General features: G+C 36.6%; 1 long non-coding RNA gene across 4 annotated transcripts in view; it reads right to left on the bottom strand.

The window, feature by feature from the left end:
• LOC136843218 (uncharacterized) overlaps positions 1-20000 on the bottom strand; it is a 674464-nt gene that overhangs the window by 275797 nt on the left and 378667 nt on the right. For 3 of the 4 annotated variants that reach the window (XR_010854485.1, XR_010854486.1, XR_010854488.1), the window contains one exon: positions 13061-13138. This is a non-coding gene — a long non-coding RNA (uncharacterized lncRNA). Of the gene's footprint in view, positions 1-12092; positions 12743-13060; positions 13139-20000 lie in introns of those variants that run through there. The other variant, XR_010854487.1, reaches the window with a different exon arrangement.

The following is a 20000-nucleotide window of genomic DNA, read 5'->3' as shown; positions in this document are numbered from 1 at the left end:
CGCCTTCTGCTCTACCTTTTAAGTTTATTTTAAGTTCCTTTTTATTAAGCAGTTTTTATTAAGTTCATTTTAAGTTTACATTTTAAGTTTTCTTTTACTGGTTCTTTTAATGTGTAAATGTATTTAAGTGCGATTGTTTAAGTTCAACTGATTTTCTATTTTAATTTTTTTTTTTATGTTTTGTGTATATTTACTTTTAACTATTTATGCTGAATGTCCCTTTTTAACTTATAACTGTAGATGATGTCTGATGATGTGACCACGGGTCAAGAAACGCGTAGACGAATAAATGTATGTACTGGTCCTGTATGTGTTCCTGCCCTTCTCCTGCCTACTATATATATATATATATATATATATATATATATATATATATATATATATATATATATATATATATATATATATATATATATGCATGCATGCAAGAACATAGGTCAGTCAAGGAGAAAGCAAGAGAGAAACAGAAACCTTGGGATTTTTTTAAACATGCTTTTATTTAATGAACTAAAAATCGAAAAAATAATTTTTTGAGACACACCAGGATTTTCTTACAATTAGTCATGTATACATAAATAAAAGCGTGGACCCGAAACATGAAATGAAATGCTACAATAATTAAAAAATATATATATTTCTGTTCTTGTAGCTTTTTTTCCATGTTTGGGCCACACGCTCTTATTTTGCAAACACGATCAACTGTAAGAAAATCCTGGTGTCGCAAAAAATAATTTTTTACTTTTTTAGTGCATTTTGATAAGTGTTTTATAAAACTTTATTTTTTTATTTTATACTTTTTAGTTTTGACAGAAATTGTAACCGATTTGTGACTATAGTTAATGAAATTGATATCCGTTTACAAGGGAGGGGGAGGGAAGGGGAAGAGAGAGGGGGAAGGGCAAGGGAGGGAAGAGGGAAGGTGGAGGGGGAGTAGGAAGGTTAGGGGGAACGGGAAATGGGAGAGGAGGGAGAAGGGGAAGGGGAAGGGAATGGAAGAGAGAAGAGGAGGGAAGGGGAAAGGGAGGTGGAGGGGGGACAGGACGGGGAGGAAGATGGAAGGTGAGGGGAGTGGAAGGGAGGAGGAAGGAGGAGAGGGAAGAGGGAGGAGGGAAGAAGGTAGGGGGGGGAACGAATATGGGAAGGGGATGGAGGGGAGGAGGGGTGGGGTGGAAGAGGAAGGGGGTAGGGGGAGGTAAATGGGAGGAGAAGTGGGAGAGAGGGGAAAGAGAGGGGAAGTGGAAATGGGGATGGGAGGGAAGTGGGAAGGGGGTGGGAGGGGAAGAAGGAAGAGTAGGGGAGGACACAACTAAATTAACAATTGATCGCGTGCTCCGGAAGGGGGAGGGAGTGGAAGGGGAGGGAAAAGGGAGAGGAAGCGTAAGGGGAAGAGGGAGGGGAGTGGAAGGGAAAAATGAGAGGGGGAAGGGGGAAGGGAGGGGAGGGAAAGGGAGGTGAGGGGATGGAAGAGGGAAGAGGAGGGAAGAAGGAAGGGGAGAGGGAGGACACAGCTAAATTAACACTTGACCGTGTGCTCCGGAAGGGGGAGGGGAAGGGTAAAGGATGGAAGAGGGAAGGGGAGGAGGAGGACGACACAAATAAATTAACATTTGATCGCATGCTCCGGAGGGGGAAGGAGGAAGGGGTGGAAGAAGGAAAGGAAGGGAAGGTTAGTTAGTTATAAATGATTTGTTTAACAGGAAGGGAAGGGAAGGGGGGGATAGGGAAGGGGGGAAGGGGAGGACACAGGTAAATTAACACTTGTTTTTGTGCTCCGGAAGGGGAAAGGGAAGTGAGCCGGGAAGGGGGAGGTTATGGAAGAGGGATGGGAAGGGAAGGAGAGGGAAGGACACGCCTAAATTAACACTTGATACAGTGCTTCGGAAGTGAGGGAGGAGGTGAGCGGAGGGGGATGGAAAAGGGAAGGGGAGGGGGAGGACACAGCTAAATTAACACTTGATAGTACGATCCGAAAGGAGGAGGGGAAAGTGGGGAGGGGAAGAGGGAAGGGGGAAGGGGGAAGGAAGGAAGGAGGTGAGGGGAAGGAAGGGGGGAGGGGAATGGAGAGGGAAGGAGGAAGGGAGGGGAAGGAGGAAGGGAACGACGAAGGTATAAGTGGAGGGGGATGGAAGAGGGAAGTAGAGGGGAGGACACAGCTAAATTAACACTTGTGTGGTCCAGAAGGGGGAGGGGAGGGGGATGGAAATGGGAATGGGAGGAGGATGACACAGCTAAATTAACATTTGATTGCATGCTCAGGGGAGGAAGGGGAGGGGAGGGTACTTGGAGGTGGAGGAGGGAAGGGGAGGAAGGAAGGTGTGCTCCGGAAGGGGAGGGGAAGTGGCAGGGAGGGGGTGAAGGGGGAGGTGGAGGGGAAGGGATGGAAGAGGGTAGGGAGGGGGAGGAAGATGGAAGGGGAGGGGATGGAAGAGGGAAGGGGAGGGATTTAGGAGGTAAGGGAGGGAGAACACAGCTAAATTAACACTTGATTGTATGCTCGGAATGGGGAGGGGGAGGTGAGGGAAGGGGGATCGAAGAGGGAAGGGGAGGGGGACGACACACCTAAATTAACACTTTGGTCGTGTACTTGTGGAGGAGGGGAGAGGAAGGGGGAGAAGGGGGAGGGGAAGGGAAAGGGAGGGAAGGGAGGGGGCAGGAAGAGGGAAGGGAAGAGTTACAAAATTTGACCCATATAGACAGACAGACAGCTGCAGAAGTCAAATTAAATAAAAGCATGTAAAAATATGGATGAACGTGGGAAAGAGATTTAATTGTTCAGTGTGGAACTAAAACCCAAAAGAAAGGTTAATGGACAAATAAATATCAACATAAAAGTTTGAGCTTGACATTGCTCATGGAAGTGGCTATAGAGTATGCAAGGAAGGCAATTAAAAGGTCGGAGTATGAAAACACGCCAGAAATATGTAAGGTGTCTGGATGAGTGGAAAGTTTCCAAGGAGGGTTAATCGTCCTTTTGCATGATAGAAGGGTGACGTAAAAATTACAGTAACAAAAATTTTGAAAATCAAATAACAGGATATAATATATATATATATATATATATATATATATATATATATATATATATATATATATATATATATATAGATAGATAGATACATAGATACACACACACACATATATATATATATATATATATATATAATATATATGTATGTATGTATATATGTAATATATATGTGTATGTATGGGTATGCAAACTCGTACACTTTACGAAAAGGAATAAAATATTAAGTCTTTGGGTTTGGAATGTATGGCAGTTTTACAGAAAAGATAAAATGTACGATTGATAACCTGTTTAACCCTAGAACACTAGACATGGATGTATCATACCCGACGGTGATGACGTCATTGCTATTTCGCATATATGTGGGTGTGCGAGAATGTTGCCTGTCAGTGTACCTTCATTGAGTGCTGAGACAACTTCAGAGGTGAGGTGTTTCATTGCGATTCTCTGACGGGTGCATGAGGAAAACACGTGTTCGGGTAAATTGTACCCAAGTTTAGTGATATACACCTAGCATATAAAAATATGCTAGGCGTATATCACTGAATTTAGTGATAGTGATATCCGGGGTTCATCATACCCTAGTTTAGTGATACAGGTATACACCTGGCGTAATTTTGGGTATATTATGACCGAATTTAGTGACTTTGTAAAAATCGAGGGTTCACTGCACCCGCGTATAGTGATTCTATACGTGTGTTTGGGTAATTTGTTTTTGTGTTATTTTCATGTTTCATTTCAGTTTGATATCCATTTCAAATAACTGTTAGTAACAATTTACAAGCATAAAAATTCCATGTGAGCCTAAGAAAAATCCTTCTAGGGATGAAATTGAGTATCCAGTGGACCCCCGCCCATTCGCAGTTCCAGATCCGCAGCTTCACCTATTCCCAGATTTTTCTGTGGAAAATATGTACACATTATTCGCGGAAAATTTGCCTATTCGCAGTATTTCTCATTGAGAATTATTCACTAACTACTGTCTTTTCATATCTTTTTCGTGACAATGCATTTTTTGTGATAAAACCATTAAAATACTCAGGCATAAGCATTTTTATTTAATTATTTTTTTTTTGTGTTTGAACTATCAAAACATGAAGTTATAAGTGTTTTCAGAGGGGTGTCAAGTATTCGTGGATTTTACCTATACATGGGGGTTGTGGTACGCATCCCCTGCGAATGCCGGGGGTCGACATTATTTTTGAAGAAAGTGATGAAGAACAAGATACCTTAGAAATGGAAGATATGTAGGCTATGATAGTGACAATGATATGGAATATGTTCTTGAGCCAAAGGAAAATATGGATATAAAAGAGTTTAAAGGCGACTCTGATGATGCCACCCCACGCAGAACACCGAAAAAAGTTGTACGTGGTAGGTTCAAATGGTAGAGGAATCCCCTTACTACCCCTACTGCTGGCCATTCTGCTGCCCCTGCCACCCCTACTGCTAGCCCTGCTACCTCTGCTACCCCTTCTGCTGCCCCTGCCACCCCTACTGCTGCTCCTGCCACCCCTACTGCTGGCCCTGCTACCTCTGCCACCCCTTCTGCTGCCCCTGCCACCCCTACTGCTGGCCCTGCAGCTCCTACCACCCCTGGCCCTTCTGATGAGGACCCAGATGACCCTGCAGTCACCCCTGCTGCTATGCCACCTCAACCTCGACGCCGAAGAGTCCACCTCCACCAACTGCATTTACACATAGGCTAAGTTATAATGGTCTAGGGTTATGCCTGAAACCTTTAATTATTTTGCCATTGTCTTTATATGTCACTTTATAATCATTTAGAGTGAGTTTCACAGGCTAAACAATAATATAATTAAAAAAAAAAAGAGTTAAATTTGGTGCACTAAAAATAGTCTTTCTTCCGCCTCTCTTCCCTTACAGTACGCATTCTTTGGATGATAGCAATCCCCTGGGAGCCGAGGTACAAGCATTCCTGGGAAGGCCTAGGACCAGTTTGGTTAACATCGATGTTTTTTTTTTGGGGGGGAGGTTAATTTTTTTATACTTTTTAAATTATAAAAACTTTTTTTTATTTTTTTGTCTACCTCATTTATAGATATTAAGATTTTACTTTTATGTTAATGCAACAAAGGATAATTGCAATTCATGAAGTTTAGTTTATTTTAAATTTATTTGTATAATTAATAATTTTTTTTATTTTCCGAAAGCGTGTATGATATACCCATGTTCAGTGAATTTGAAAGAAGAATAAATGTTTAGTCTTCTAGGGTTAAGGAGGAAAGGCTTATGTTGGGTATTTCGTAATGTAAATGTGTATGCAGGAACTGAAGCGACAAAGGTTATTGTCAGAATAACTGGGACAGCAGAAAAACGTAATCCTAAAGAAGGGTTCGTACTGGTAGTGTCAGGAATATTGGAATAGCTTAGGGAGGACAAGTGTTTAATGTTTATACTGGTAGGGTAAGTGTGGCAGAACATTGGATGAGTTATTAATCTTCACCGGCGAAGCCTCATCTATACCTGAATAGGTGTGTAGGGCATGGAAAAGTGATTATGCTGGGAATTTGAATACAAAAGCAGTTGCAGTGAAAGGAATGGTGTTATTTGCAGGAGGGGAGTTCGTGGAGTAAATGAGAATGGAGTCTTGTGTAGGCTAAACATGTTTTAGAAGAAGTTTGACTTTTCAGAATATGGTAACTCTTTAGGAGTTTTTATTATTATTTTTTGCTATATTTTATGCTGTTTCATAATAAATGGACGAGCAAGTTAGTGAATTTAAAGGAGAAAATAGGATTAGCTGAAGATATATTTATGATCATTATTTTCTTGAAGCAAAAGTCAAAACAGGAATGAGTGTGAATGGGTGAGGTAAACATGTGCAAGTAAATACAATTAACAAAAGTTAGCTGGATGAGAAGGAAGTGCAAGCTTAAGACACAGTTAAGTTGTGTTATAGGAAATGAGATGTATATGAAAAGGTTAATGAGCAAAAGAACTTCCAAATAAGAGATCAATTAAATGAAAGCAGCCCTGAGACGAAGGAGTTACAATCTTAAAGATTTATTTAATATAGACGACAAAAGAAAAGCATAGCTGAATGAGAAAGGAGCTCAAAAGGTTGGTGTAAGTCTTGGAACACGTGTAGCAATGATGTTTGAGTTTGTAAGGAGAACAAAGAGGATTGATGGTCTTAAAAGTGAGATGCCGCAGTAAGGTGGTGGTGATCATGTGACCAAGTGGCTAACTAGCGTTTGCAAAGTATATATGGATAAAGGAAAGGTTTTCACGAACGAGTGATGCAAGAATTGTTCCATTATTTAAAGGAAAAGATGACAGAGGTTGACGTAATTTTTATAGCCGCTCAACATTATGTAGTATATCACGAACTGTGAGTGGTAGGATATTCGCAGAGAAAGTCAAATTTTAAATGACAGAAGGGGCGATAAGTAAAAAGAAAGTGTGAGTTTAGACAAGGAAAAGGGTATGAAAATCAAGTTTTTATTAAGGAAAATTTACGAGAAAATTTGGAAAGCACGGAAAAAAACAATGTTCTATACACCGACCGTACCACAAATTCATCTCAGACGACGCAGTTTTTACGACTGCAGGTATCAAATTCCAAATCCACTATTCACTAATTTTTGGACTAATTTAGATTTCACTTGGGTTCTTCCTTATTGGATTTGGCTACTTCCACTTTCACTACTACCCAATACCTTTCTCCCTGTCCCTCCCCAATTCTCGAGTGCGTGTTATGATAAAAACGATACGACAATTTTAGCAATGTGGAACTAATTGCATGCTCTAGTACTGGCAATGCAATCGTCCACTGTTCTTATATGAGTAATTTTATATCAACTTGGTAAAACGAACACGTTCCCGAATTTTTCTATATGCTACTTAAGGTTAAATGAATATTGGACAATTATCACGTAACCTTTCCCTACAGAAAAAGAAATAGAAAAATGGAAATACTTTAATATAAACTCAACTTAACCCATGCAGCTATAATTTTTAAAGAAATATGTATACGAAAGGGTTTCCTTCCTAAATAAAACTAATAACGATGTCAATAAGAGTGGTTTTCTCTTCCTCTACCTAGCTTTCCTGCTTAGCAATATTTTAAAAGTTAAGTATACCTTAGTTTTACCAGACCACTGAGCTGATTAACAGCTCTCCTAGGGCTGGCCCGAAGGATTAGACTTATTTTTACGTGGCTAAGAACCCATTGGTTACCTAGCAACAGGACCTACAGCTTATTGTGGAATCCGACCCACATTATAGCGAGAAATGAATTTCTATCACCAGAAATAAATTCCTCTAATTCCTTTCATTAGCCGGCCGGAGAATCGAACTCGGGCCTAGCGAGTGCTAGCCAACAACTCTACCGACTCGCCCAACAAAGGAACTAGCAATATTTTACAACCTCTACATCACTTTATAACCTGAACTTCTACGTTGATGCCTGTGCCAACTGAGTTAGTACTTTATACCTATTTACAGGGCAATAAGAGTACTCATTCTGATGAGGAATGCCACACACTGCAGTATAACAGATCTCTCGTTATACTCAATGCAAAATCATTGGAGCAGTCGTTTCTGGCACAGCTATTTTCATCGATCTTTATCAAGTGAACAGAGAGTGTAACGTTAACTGAAATTTTATATCCTTGGTAATCACTTCCTTGTATCGCCTTTCTAATCTATAATCATTATTTTGCAACATTCCTTTTCTATGACACCTGGTATTCTTTTTCACAAATGAGCAGTCTCTTCTCAGAAAACAATTTAAACATATCACCAAGTATGTTTAAGTACTGAAGGATAAGAATTACAATAAGAGTGATAAAGAGAGCTTTGCCAAAAGACTTCGTATATCTCAGACGAAATAAATTTAAATAGTAACTTCAAAAAGAATAAAAGGAAAAATTGGTCAATGAAGTGTCTTGCCAAAAAGACCTCGTATATTTAAGACGAAATAAAGTTAAATAATAATATCAATATGATTAAAAATTAACAGTGGTCACTGAAATAAACTGTTAGTTTCAGATCACCATTTGACTTTAATGTTTCTCGTTCATTTCTCGTAAATAGTTGGAACTTGATTCGAATCAACACTAGACCCTCTGGCAAACTCTAATGAGATGGTTGCGGTGGCTTTCATTTATATGCCGGGTGGCATTTTCCAGAGATGTAACCGGGTAACGAGACCTTTCCCTGAAAATAGTGGGACGCCATATCTTAAAAACTAAACATATTTTCTTGAAAATAATCTCATTATGTTTCCCACACCCAAATTACTTTAAATATAGTAGTTTAACCTAACCTATCCTAACCCAACCGAACCAGGCTGGTGCAATACTAGCGTACATCTCAGGAATTTGCTGCCGGGTGACCAAAAAATACAACTGGCTAAATTCTACACTTGCATAAGCGATTATTTAACACAGACAACAGTTATGAGGATATAAATGTTGGTAAGAGTAATGCAAATTAGCACAATGAAAATTAAAAAATCTTGGAAAATTTTTTGGCAATAGTGTCACTATTTTTTAACCTTGATACACTGAAGTGAATGGAGATATATTAACTTCTGTTTTACTTCTTTTGTCCGAATAACTTTTCACTATATTTCAATGAAAAGTATACCAGTGAAATATTGGTTTATAAGACAAAATACCTGAATCGTTTTAACGGCACACAACAATCCCCCGACTGACAAATGTATATTGAACATTGGGAAATGAAATCTAGTTTCCAATCCGGATATGGACAGAGCTTTTTCAGTAAGAAAATAAGCTGCTCTCACACAATAGATTTCGGTACGTTAAAGAGTATTGTGCATGGAATCGCATGTTACCATACACTATAGCAGAACTGTATTGATTTTAGCTCAGATCCAGTATGAAGTACGATGAGCTTTTGGAGAGACCTGTATGAGAATATAAAGTTCATTATACTTAACACGTAAATGTCCTGTACAAATATGCTGATGAACGTTATAGCAAAATAATTAATAACATGCCCTATGATTCATAGATATAGATTAGAAGTGATATCGGAAAGCAGGAGCCATACGATATTTGGTCCCTTATTGGCTAACTTATGTATGTGATAAAGCTGGTACAATAGGCATATATATAAAGGTCATAAGTCCTTTTTTTTACTAGAAGGACACACATGCTACTACATTCCTGTGTAGGGTAGGTCCCATCCTTGCCTACAACATGGTACTACTCAAAATGATATCCTTCTGTTATGCAACCCTTGTGGCGCCTTTTAACCTACTGTTGAATCCACTAAAGAAAATCTCTTGCAGACACTCCAGGGGCAAGTGTCTGGAAGCACCTTCCACTTCACATGCATCATTTCTTAAGCCGATTAAACAAATGAAAATCTTAGGTGGGTGATAGATCGGGGCCGTAAGCCGGATATAGCAACGATGCTGTTCAACCCGTTTTATTCTGACGCATGATTTAAAATGTTTAAATAATTTTCAACAATATAGAACTGAAAGAACAGTTATGGGATCACCAGTATCCAGATATAGTTCATAATTTAGGGATGCACCCAACCAAAATCTCAATAACTTTGATGAAGACAAAATTCAACACACACACACACAGAAAGAAGAAAGGAGCGAAAAGGAATCTTGATATAAAAGCCCTCACTACAGGAACGGTGGAAATGTTTGCTGACACATTCCTCAGGGGCAGGAAATATAATTGCCTCTGCTGAATACCACACTACATACACAGGAAATACGAGTAGTTGCAACCTTACAAAACTGGTATAACGTGGCATATGCATTAGAGTCTCATGCATACATACTTACATATACATTCATACATACATACATGCATGTGTGTGTGAATGTATGTGAGTATTTATGAATTTTTTCTCAGTCTTCTTTTCATTCAGGTAGTTAAAAAGTGTTAAACGTCTGGTTCTTAGCAATTCCTCATGCATCAGTTTACAAATAATTACTATGGAGTGCTTTCCTAAAATACAAAAGTGTTAATAAGAAAATATTTCGTAATTACTAATATTATAAAAACATGAAATATTAGAGATAATCAAATTTCTATGGTCGAAATATTTGAAAGAATTATTGTACGAATTGAGAACTTGAATCATTTTAGAATTACATTACTGAGGATCTCATACAGAAATTATATATACATATATACATATAATATATATATATATATATATATATATATATATATATATATATATATATATATATATATATATATATATATATATATATATATATATATATATATATATATATATATTTATATATATAGATGTGTGTGTGTGCAGAGATAGAGAGATAGATATGGATTTATACACACACACACACACACACACATATATATATATATATATACATATATATACTGTATATATGTATATATATATATATATATATATATATATATATATATATATATATATATATATATATATATATATATATATATATATATAAACATCTTTCCTAAATCATTGTAAAAGTAAGCAATTTCAGCGAAATGCCATTGTATTAATTTCGGGACGAATTTCATCTCTAAATTTTAAAGTGTCAGAAATTTTCATCACATTGCTTTGCATCACCCTATTCTTGGCAAAGTGGCAGCCTCAATTAGCAACCCTTCCATTAAGGAACGATGTCTCTGCCTCGACGCTCATCGTTACAGGCAATTAAATAGGAATATTTCGAAATGTGAAAAAGGGTTGAATGACTGTTCAAAATGATTTGGTGATTCAGTAATAATGAACGTTAAATATCAATATGAAAGAGTAATGAACAAACTAGTTTGTTCAGTTTTATGCAATATGGACTATTCACTAACTTTCAATATACATGATAAAAAGCATACTTATATCTCATTTATTATATATAATGTATATACTGTATATACATATACATAGGCAAAATTTTATATAAATATATATATATATATATATATATATATATATATATATATATATATATATATATATATATATATATATATATATATACAGCGTTACTCCATTATTAGTTTACTCTAATGAGTAATATTCTGCGTTAATTGGATACCGCAGTGGCACATAAATCGCTGTAACGCATGACTGTAAATCAGCGTGGTTCGACTTCGTGTAGGAAAAGGTGAAAGGGAAAAGAATGAAGAAATGAGAATGGAAAGTAAGCGAAAGGCGGTACAAGGATTGATAAAATGATGAGTGATACAGTAAGGTGTATAGTAAGGAAAAGGAGGATTGTAGTGTGAAAGGATTGGGTTAGTGCAGTGGTTCTCAGCCTTTTTTGGCCCATGCACCCTTTCACCATATGTCAGGATGTCATTCCCATTCCCCCTTTACAAAATTGTCTTCCTGAAAAGGTGTATTCCTAATAATATGCAACAAAATACTGACACAAACAAACCAGCTAGCGGAGAGAAAGCCCAACGTGACCTCTCAGTAGTGGGGACCGACGCACACTGCCTTTTGTGTGGTCCTAGAGCGAATTTGAGCCTGCCAATCTGTGGTCACAATTCCCCCTGAAATTGAAATTCCCCCATAGGGAGGCATTCCCCCCTGGTTGAGAACCACTACGTCAGAGGATGGGGAGTGGAGGGAGTAAGTATGAATAGCAAGGATTAAGGTGGTTTCTGTAAAAAATGTCGATAAACTTAGAGGATTGGTCAGACAGACGTTCGTGTGAATTTCGAGCGATAACTGTTGATATCTTCAAGTTATTCTCTCTTCAAGAAAACACCCAAAATTAAGCTTAGCTCATTTTTCCCTACAACGATTTTCTTAGATAACTATTTTTCACCCCAATCTGTGTTGTCTTTTTCATTATGAAGAGTTATTATCTGATAATGTCCATGTATATTTTCTGGTTTTTATCATATCTGAAAACGTGATTTCAATGGACCATCGAATGGTTTTCATTATTTGATGTTATTTACTTTTCCGAAGAGAAAGTTGACAAATACTGTCACTGCCTGTAACAACCTTCACCATCGTCTAGATATTTTATTTATGTGGCAGCATCATTCGTTGTTTAAGTTTAAAATCACCGAAATCAACGGAATATTTAGCGGTCTTTCGTAAAGAAAAATATCCTTCAATATATTTACATTAGACGTAAATTACTGCATACGTTAGCATATTTTTGTTGCCTTCATTGCGCGTAATTTTACGTTCCAACTGCAGGATAAAGTGGGAGTACTGTATTGTTAGTCACACTGAGCAAAATAGTTATTGATACAGCCAGAAAGAATAAATATACCAATGAAATAAAGTATGCAGTTTCATTTACGTAAATAAAGAAAAATAAGTAAACAAAATAAGTAGAGAAATAAATAAGATACGGAAAGTTTTATCGCGTGTATTTCTAACTAACAGAGCCGGAATCACAGTGTGTATTCATGGTACAGGTTCATATCAAGGTACTTTAACTAGTCTGTTTTCACTGATGCAAACTTACATATTAAATTACGGCCACAATTGACCTATGGTCGTCTTTCGTTCAAAATGCAGCATTGGTACTTGAACAGATAGTTAAAAAAAAAAAATCAAAAAGTCAAATTTCTGGACAAAACACGCCAACCCGAAAATGTATAGTTTCATTTTTAATCCAAGCGGTTGTCGGCTCTCGTGAACGCTGTTGGTACAGCGGCTAAGTCCCCCAGATTTAATATTTCAGCACGCGTGCATTCAATACTGGCTGGTCTTTAATCTTCTGATTACCTGCGTTAAATAAACGGTTTTTTGCTTTTATTCCTGCGACTATACAACATTTGTAATTGCAAGCACATAATGATTGTAAGTATTTGAGAAAAAAATTGGTATCCTTTTAAATGATCAAATAATTTGCTATTTTTCACATGAAACATTATGCTTTGCCACCTCCAAGAGATAATCCCTCTCGACTTCATGCAAAAAAAATTTATTTTCAAAGTAAATTAAAATTCTAGGTATGCGTATAGCTTTCGTTAACATGTTTTCTGAACGGAGAATTTAGAATTTCATATGAAATCTGAAATATTTGTTGTATCGAATACATACCTAAATGGAAGCTCGAGCGACGACCAGTTGAATATTCAAATCCTCATAATGTCGCTGAAAAATGTATCATTGTTTTATCTGAAAAAGGTAGAAATAAAAAATGAATGTTACTGTATATTCTAAACAAATAGTAAAGAGTTAATATTATTTTATATGTCCAAAAATGACAATGAATGTTTATAAATACAGAGCAAATAATGATTAAAGAACGCACTTTGATGTATTGCTTTTCGTGTTATGCAACAACAATTTTTTTAACTTCATCGCTTTAAGATTAGTAAACAAATATTTTTTAAGCCGTCCCACAAAACTGTATATTGGGGCATAAATCATTATTTAACACTAAAAAGTATATCAATTTTTCATTTATCACCACCAACTATATGAAAAACAAAGTTCTCTAAATTCATAAATGAAACGGAGCAGAGAGATCACTCCCAGATAAATACATAATCCAGATTCTAATAATACAGGCTGAAACAAGCATGAGACTCTAGGAACAAAGACTGAACAATATTGGGAAATAGTCTCGCTTCTAGATATGGAGTCAATACTCATGGTTTAAGAAACAGATGAAAACTGAAATTTCTGTCATAATATAATTACTGGAAGATTAATATACATAAATTCAATTACGTGTTGCTTTCCTATAATTACGTCTTTTACACTGCAAAATTTTTCATCTAACAAAAGTTTATAAAAAAAAATGATGAAACCATCTTTTTTTCTCATTTTCGCACGGATTTCATACATCGAACTTATTCATTAAATGGTTATTCAATTCTACGTCGTTAAATACTAAGGCCACAATGTTATCCAAATACTGAAGCCATGGTACAAGTATCAGAATAAATCTAGGAATATGATGATTTTTAAAAACCCTAATTTCCAGATTTTAAAGACCAGGTGATAGAGAGTTGCCTATCTCCGTGTCAAACTTATTTCTATAAAATTCTCCACTAAAAACAAATTTACAATCACACACATAAAATTTAATAATTTCCAAATTTTTACTGACTTCCCGGGGTAAATCAAAACCTCCACAACAAGTTTAGAGATATTTTGATAGCGATTCAATCATTATTTTCGTAAATTACGAATGAGGTGGCGGGATGAAATGTTGTATTACTTCGCGTTTCCGATATGCCGAATGACATATAGGAAAAGTTAAAAAACCACTCCTAACAACTGACATAAAAACTTTGCGACATGTTTTGATGGCTTATACGAGATAATCATAGGTCGTTAAGGATTATTTTCTCTATCATGTACTGTAGCTAAGGAGCGATGTAAAACAGGTGGAAGACAGAGTAAAAAAAGTATTTTTCAGTATCCCTCACAAATTACTGTGAAATAATTTAATTACACCATCAAGGGTATTCTTAGTCAGTCTCGAGTATGTTCTACCATCTCATTAATCTTGCATCATTGTTTTTCAATAGTGTTCCTAGATTCCCATTAATTACCTTAATTACGGCATTAAGAGGGTTGTTATTCAATTTCGCGTATGCAGTACTATCACATAAATCTTCCATTTTTGAGACATAACCTACGTTATCCATGATTACTGTTGTATTCCATTTATCGGGTTTAGATATGCAGATGATTTTATCACTTCTCAGTTTAGTCAAGGAATTCCTAAAAAGTTTGTAAAATTAATTTTGCTGGGAAGTTTCAAATATGAATAAACAAGTCCTCCTATCTGATTGTACAGTTGATGTGAAATGTCGCCGCATATGCTTATAACATGGTCGCATATTTTGTTTTATAATAGTTTTGGATCTCCACAAAAGTATCCCCTATTCTTTATACCATTTATCCATGTTTCTTTTTCTTCTAACTGACGATAAATATGAGTTACTAAACTTGTAAATTGGTAAGATTTCTAACACCCTGCGTAATATTTAGAGGGTATCTTGGCCATTTGTGCAATGTGCTAAGACGTTCGTAAATAAGAATCAAGTTACTGTATTCAGGTATGTTTGTGGGCACTCATTTCTTTTCCCTACTGCCGTTCGCCTGATGTTAGTAGGCTTAATATTGCCTGAGGTGATGTGCATAACTCAGCCTCGTGTTGCTGATAAATCAAGAAAAGGAAACTTAGTATCAATACCATTTTCGCATGTGAATTTAAGATTATTTTTAACAAGGCAATTTCTTTGTTTTTGAGCGAAGAAAACGTATCATCTGTATTCTGGAAGTATATAGGGGGAAACTTTGCGATTCATCGCGCCCATAAAAAAAAAAAAAAAAAACAGCAAATGTCGTCTTAAGGGGAAACCAACCCAAAAGAAAAACTAAAATAAAAATCAACTTGTGCTTATCAGACCACTTTTCGTGAGTAGCCTTCCTAGAGATCCGTAAGTTGCCAGATGAGAATATGTGAGACGAAATCTAAAGCACCATCGAGGAAAATTCTTGAAGCATTAAAAGACTGGTCCTAAGCCCAGTGTGCATAGGGCTTACGAAGCACTCTAACATTTATACGAATACAGGTACTTGCGTATGGGGTTTTACCTTTTATACGCTTTTTTTAGCTAGCTTTTTTGTCTGTTTGCTTGTTCGTATACCTGGGGTCAAATCTTGTAACTCAATTCCGATGGACTTGAAACTTTGCATGCTTACTCAATCCCAGTGACAATACAATATTACATGGTCAGTAGATCAGCAGTGACCTCTAATGGCCCTACAGTGACCTCTCCCAGTATCTCAGGATTTGTATGAAAATCTTCGGATTTTTCATACCTTCTTTGACTCGGATTTTTCAAACGTTTGGCTCGACAGGATATCAGTTTCGTTAGCTGCAATCATAAATCGGTTACAATTTCTGTCAAAACTAAAAAGTATCAAATAAAAAATAAACAAAATTTACAACACGCTTTTATTAAACTACATTAAAAAGTAAAAAATAAATTTTTCGAGACACACCAAGATTTTATTACAATTAATTATGTCTACAAAAATAAAAAGCGTGGGAGCCAAACATGGAAGGAAATGCTACAAGAAATAAAATATACGAGTATATATACATTATATATATATATATATATATATATATATATATATATATATATATATATATATATATATATATATATATATATATATATATATATATATATATATATATATATATATATATATATAATATATATATATATATATATAATATATATATAATATATATATATATATATATATATATATATATATATATATATATATATATATATATATATATATATATATATATATATATATATATATATATATATATATATATATATTTCTTTTCTTGTAGCATTTCCTTCCATGTTTGGGGAACACGCTTGTATTTTGGTGGGCATGATTAATTGTAAGAAAATCCTGGTGTGTCTCAAAAAATTATTTTCTAATTTTTAATGCCTTTTAATAAAAGTTTTTATGAGCTTTCTTACTGATAGGCAACATTAGGTTTATAGGGGTTGGAATTCCACTGGCATATTTTGTCATAACTGCTTTCTCTTCCGTATCGTCATGACCTACGGGCTGCTCTTAGAGCAAGCGCAAGGAAAACAAAATGATGGCAGAATCTAACATGACAACAACAAGACAACCCATTATTTGTCTGAGATGCCAGGAGGTGTATGTAACAAGTATCACCTTTGGAAATGAGTAGCAGGCAGCGATTAATCCCACAGCTTCCACTTTCAGCATAACACATGAAGACATGCTTAGAGTACTAATAGCGTCCCAGGCAAAAGTGATGAAATCACAAAAGGGGTAGTAAAGCCCAGCCACAAGGGACAGATATGGAGGTCAGGGATACAAAGGAAGGGGGAGGGTGCAGGGCTTTACTCCGGAACCTGATAAATTATGGTGAAAGCGAAAAGCGGAAGTAGGAGTCTTTTCTCAATCAGTACAGAAAGCGAGTACCATAATTATACAATATATACATATATATATATATATATATATATATATATATATATATATATATATATATATATATATATATATATATATATATATAAATGTGTGTGTGTATGTGTGTGTGGGTGTGTGTGTGGGTGTGTGTGTTTGAAAATTGGGGTAGGTCAACGATCGTGAAAACCAAAACCGCGTAGGCAAATTCAACGTGTTATAATTTTGAATTAAGACTAGGCCACCCATGACTTGTTGTGTCACGTTTTTAGTTACTACATTTTTAACAAAAGGACCATACCCAAACCGTACCCATACCCATACCCACATCCGTACCATACGTACACCCATACCCATACCTGCACCATACTCATACCCGGGGAGGTGACAGCCAAGGTGAGGGGGAGGGGTAGGAGGAAGGGAAGGAGAGGGGAAGTTTTAGTATTATATAGATAGATAGATAGATAACTGAGAGTAAGTCAGCCAGCTTCTCCTAACACCACTTGCTATTCACAAATATTAAAAAAAAAACGGCGTCTCTTCTAAGCATCAGGAAATTTGAATTTTGGGGGCTACTTTGAATGGCCCCCTGTACCTTTAAAATTCATTATTTCAAAAAACAAACCCCGGAAGGCACTCTCCAAATACGAGCTTTCAGGAAATTAAGTTTCACGGCTGTATCTTTTACCGTTATTGCTCCACAGGTATGTGGGGAGGGGAGAGTGAAGGGAGTGGGGAGGGGGAAGGGTGAACGGGGAGGAGAGCGGGAAGGGGAGGGGAAGGTGGAAAGGGAAGTGGGAGGGTCAGTGGGGATGGGGAAGGGGATAGAAGAGTGAAGGGGAAGGGGAGGAGAGGGGAAGGGGAAGGGAAGGGGAGGGAGGAGGGAAGGGGATGGAGAAGGGCAGGGGGAGGGAGAAGGGAAGGTGAGAGGGAGGGAAGGAGGAAGGGCGAGGAGAGGGGGGAAGGGGAGGGGAATGGAAGAGGGAAGGGAGGGGGAATAGAGAGGGGAGGGGGAAGGAGGAGGGGGATGGAAGAGGGAAGGGAAGGGGGAGGGGATGGGAGGGAAGATGGAAAGTGAGGGGGAGGGGAGGAGGAAAGGGAGGAGAGGGGGAGGGAAGGGAGACGGGAGAGGAGGGGAAGAGGCATGGAAAAGGGAATGGGAGGTTGAGGGGAAGGGGGGAAAGAGGGAAGGGAAGGGAAGGGGAAGGAAGAGTGAAGGAGAAGGGAGGACACAGCTAAGTTAACACTTGATCTTGTGCTTGGGGAGAGGAGGAAAGGGAAAGGGAAAGGGAAAGGGGAGGAAAGGGGAGGGAAGGGGGAGGGGAGGGGATGGAAGAGAGAAAGGGAGGAGGGGGAAGAAGGAAGGGGAAGACACAGCTAAATTAACACTTGATCTTGTGCTCGGGGAGGGGAGGGGAGGGGAGGGGGGGAAGGGATGGAAGAGGGAAAGGGAGGGAAAATGGAAGGTAAGGGGAAGGGGTAGGAGGTAGGGAAGGAGAGGGAAACTTTTAGTATTATATATATAGATACCCGCCCACCCTCTATCACATCCCCTGAACGCCAAAAATCGATATCTGGATCTCCGGAACGGCTAAACGGATTTCGACGAAATTTGGCACAATTAGAGACCTTAGTGGGAAACCTCTAAAGCCAGAGTTTCATCCCGGTCGGTTGAATATTTCCACAGTTACAGAGGGTCAAAGTCGGGGTTTTTGTGTCCTCGGGGTTGCTGGGTTTTAATAACCGCCAAAAGTCCGTACCTAACACACACCTTGGCAATACATACGCTATGCCTCAATTGCGTTATCATTTACAAAATGACACTTTGCCTAATTTGTAAGATTTTATATACTCACTAGCTTCATTTTTGTTTAAATACAAGGTATGCACTATGCTAATTTGTGACAGCTACAAAAAGTGTGCCCTAGATTTTAAATTTCGGGATCTTTTTTGCTTAAAATTTGAAATTTATTGCATTTATTTGCTGAATAGGGAAAATTAATATTCAAATAAAATACTAAAGCATGCCAGCATAGCATTTTTGTTATTACTCTGATGTGAATATTACAAGGTTAAGAACAGCAAGCCATTCCTCTTATGCATATGAACAGGTCCTATTCCTAACCCATGTGTAATATTGCTTGAACAGACGCAAATAAACCGGTATACCTCCTGCTTTGCCCTCATCCCGAGCAATTACCTAAACACACACGACTTATTTGCAGATGTATTCCTTGCGTACCGTGGATAGAGATCCTCTTATCAATAATACTGAGTCATTATGAATTCCAAATAGAAATTTTCATTCAAATGATTTACAAATATTTTATTTTCCATCGGCGTGACATTAAGGAAAGCGATTCCATTTTTGTAGGGAAAAATAGCATCAGTAATAAACAAATATTTAACGACCATAATACCACTCAACACATAAGTTCTGGAATATATATATATATATATATATATATATATATATATATATATATATATATATATATATATATATATATATATATATATATATATATATATATATATATATATTATATATATATATATATATATATATATATATATATATATATATATATATATATATATATATATATATATATAGAGAGAGAGAGAGAGAGAGAGAGAGAGAGAGAGAGAGAGAGAGAGAGAGAGAGAGAGATAGATACACACACACATATATATATATATATATATATATATATATATATATATATATATATATATATATAAATATATAATATATATAATATATATATATATAAATATATAAATATAAATATAAATATAATATATATATATATATATATATATATATATATATATATATATATATATATATATATAATAAATTGGCATAATTTATTCAGTTTTGCCAGCCCTTTTTAATGTGTGCTTTACTTGTTTAATCCAGTTTCTTTTGCCTTTCTCTCTCAAAGCTGTATATGGGTCTTTTGCCTCCCCTCGAGGGTTGTTATTGTTTTATATATTGGTACCCCACAAATATGTAAAACAAGTTTGTTTC

The sequence above is a fragment of the Macrobrachium rosenbergii genome, chromosome 11, assembly GCF_040412425.1.
Source record: "Macrobrachium rosenbergii isolate ZJJX-2024 chromosome 11, ASM4041242v1, whole genome shotgun sequence".
Lineage (NCBI taxonomy): Eukaryota > Metazoa > Arthropoda > Malacostraca > Decapoda > Palaemonidae > Macrobrachium > Macrobrachium rosenbergii.
The sequence above is the reverse complement of the archived record's forward strand: the minus strand, read 5'-3'. Positions and strand labels throughout refer to the sequence as shown.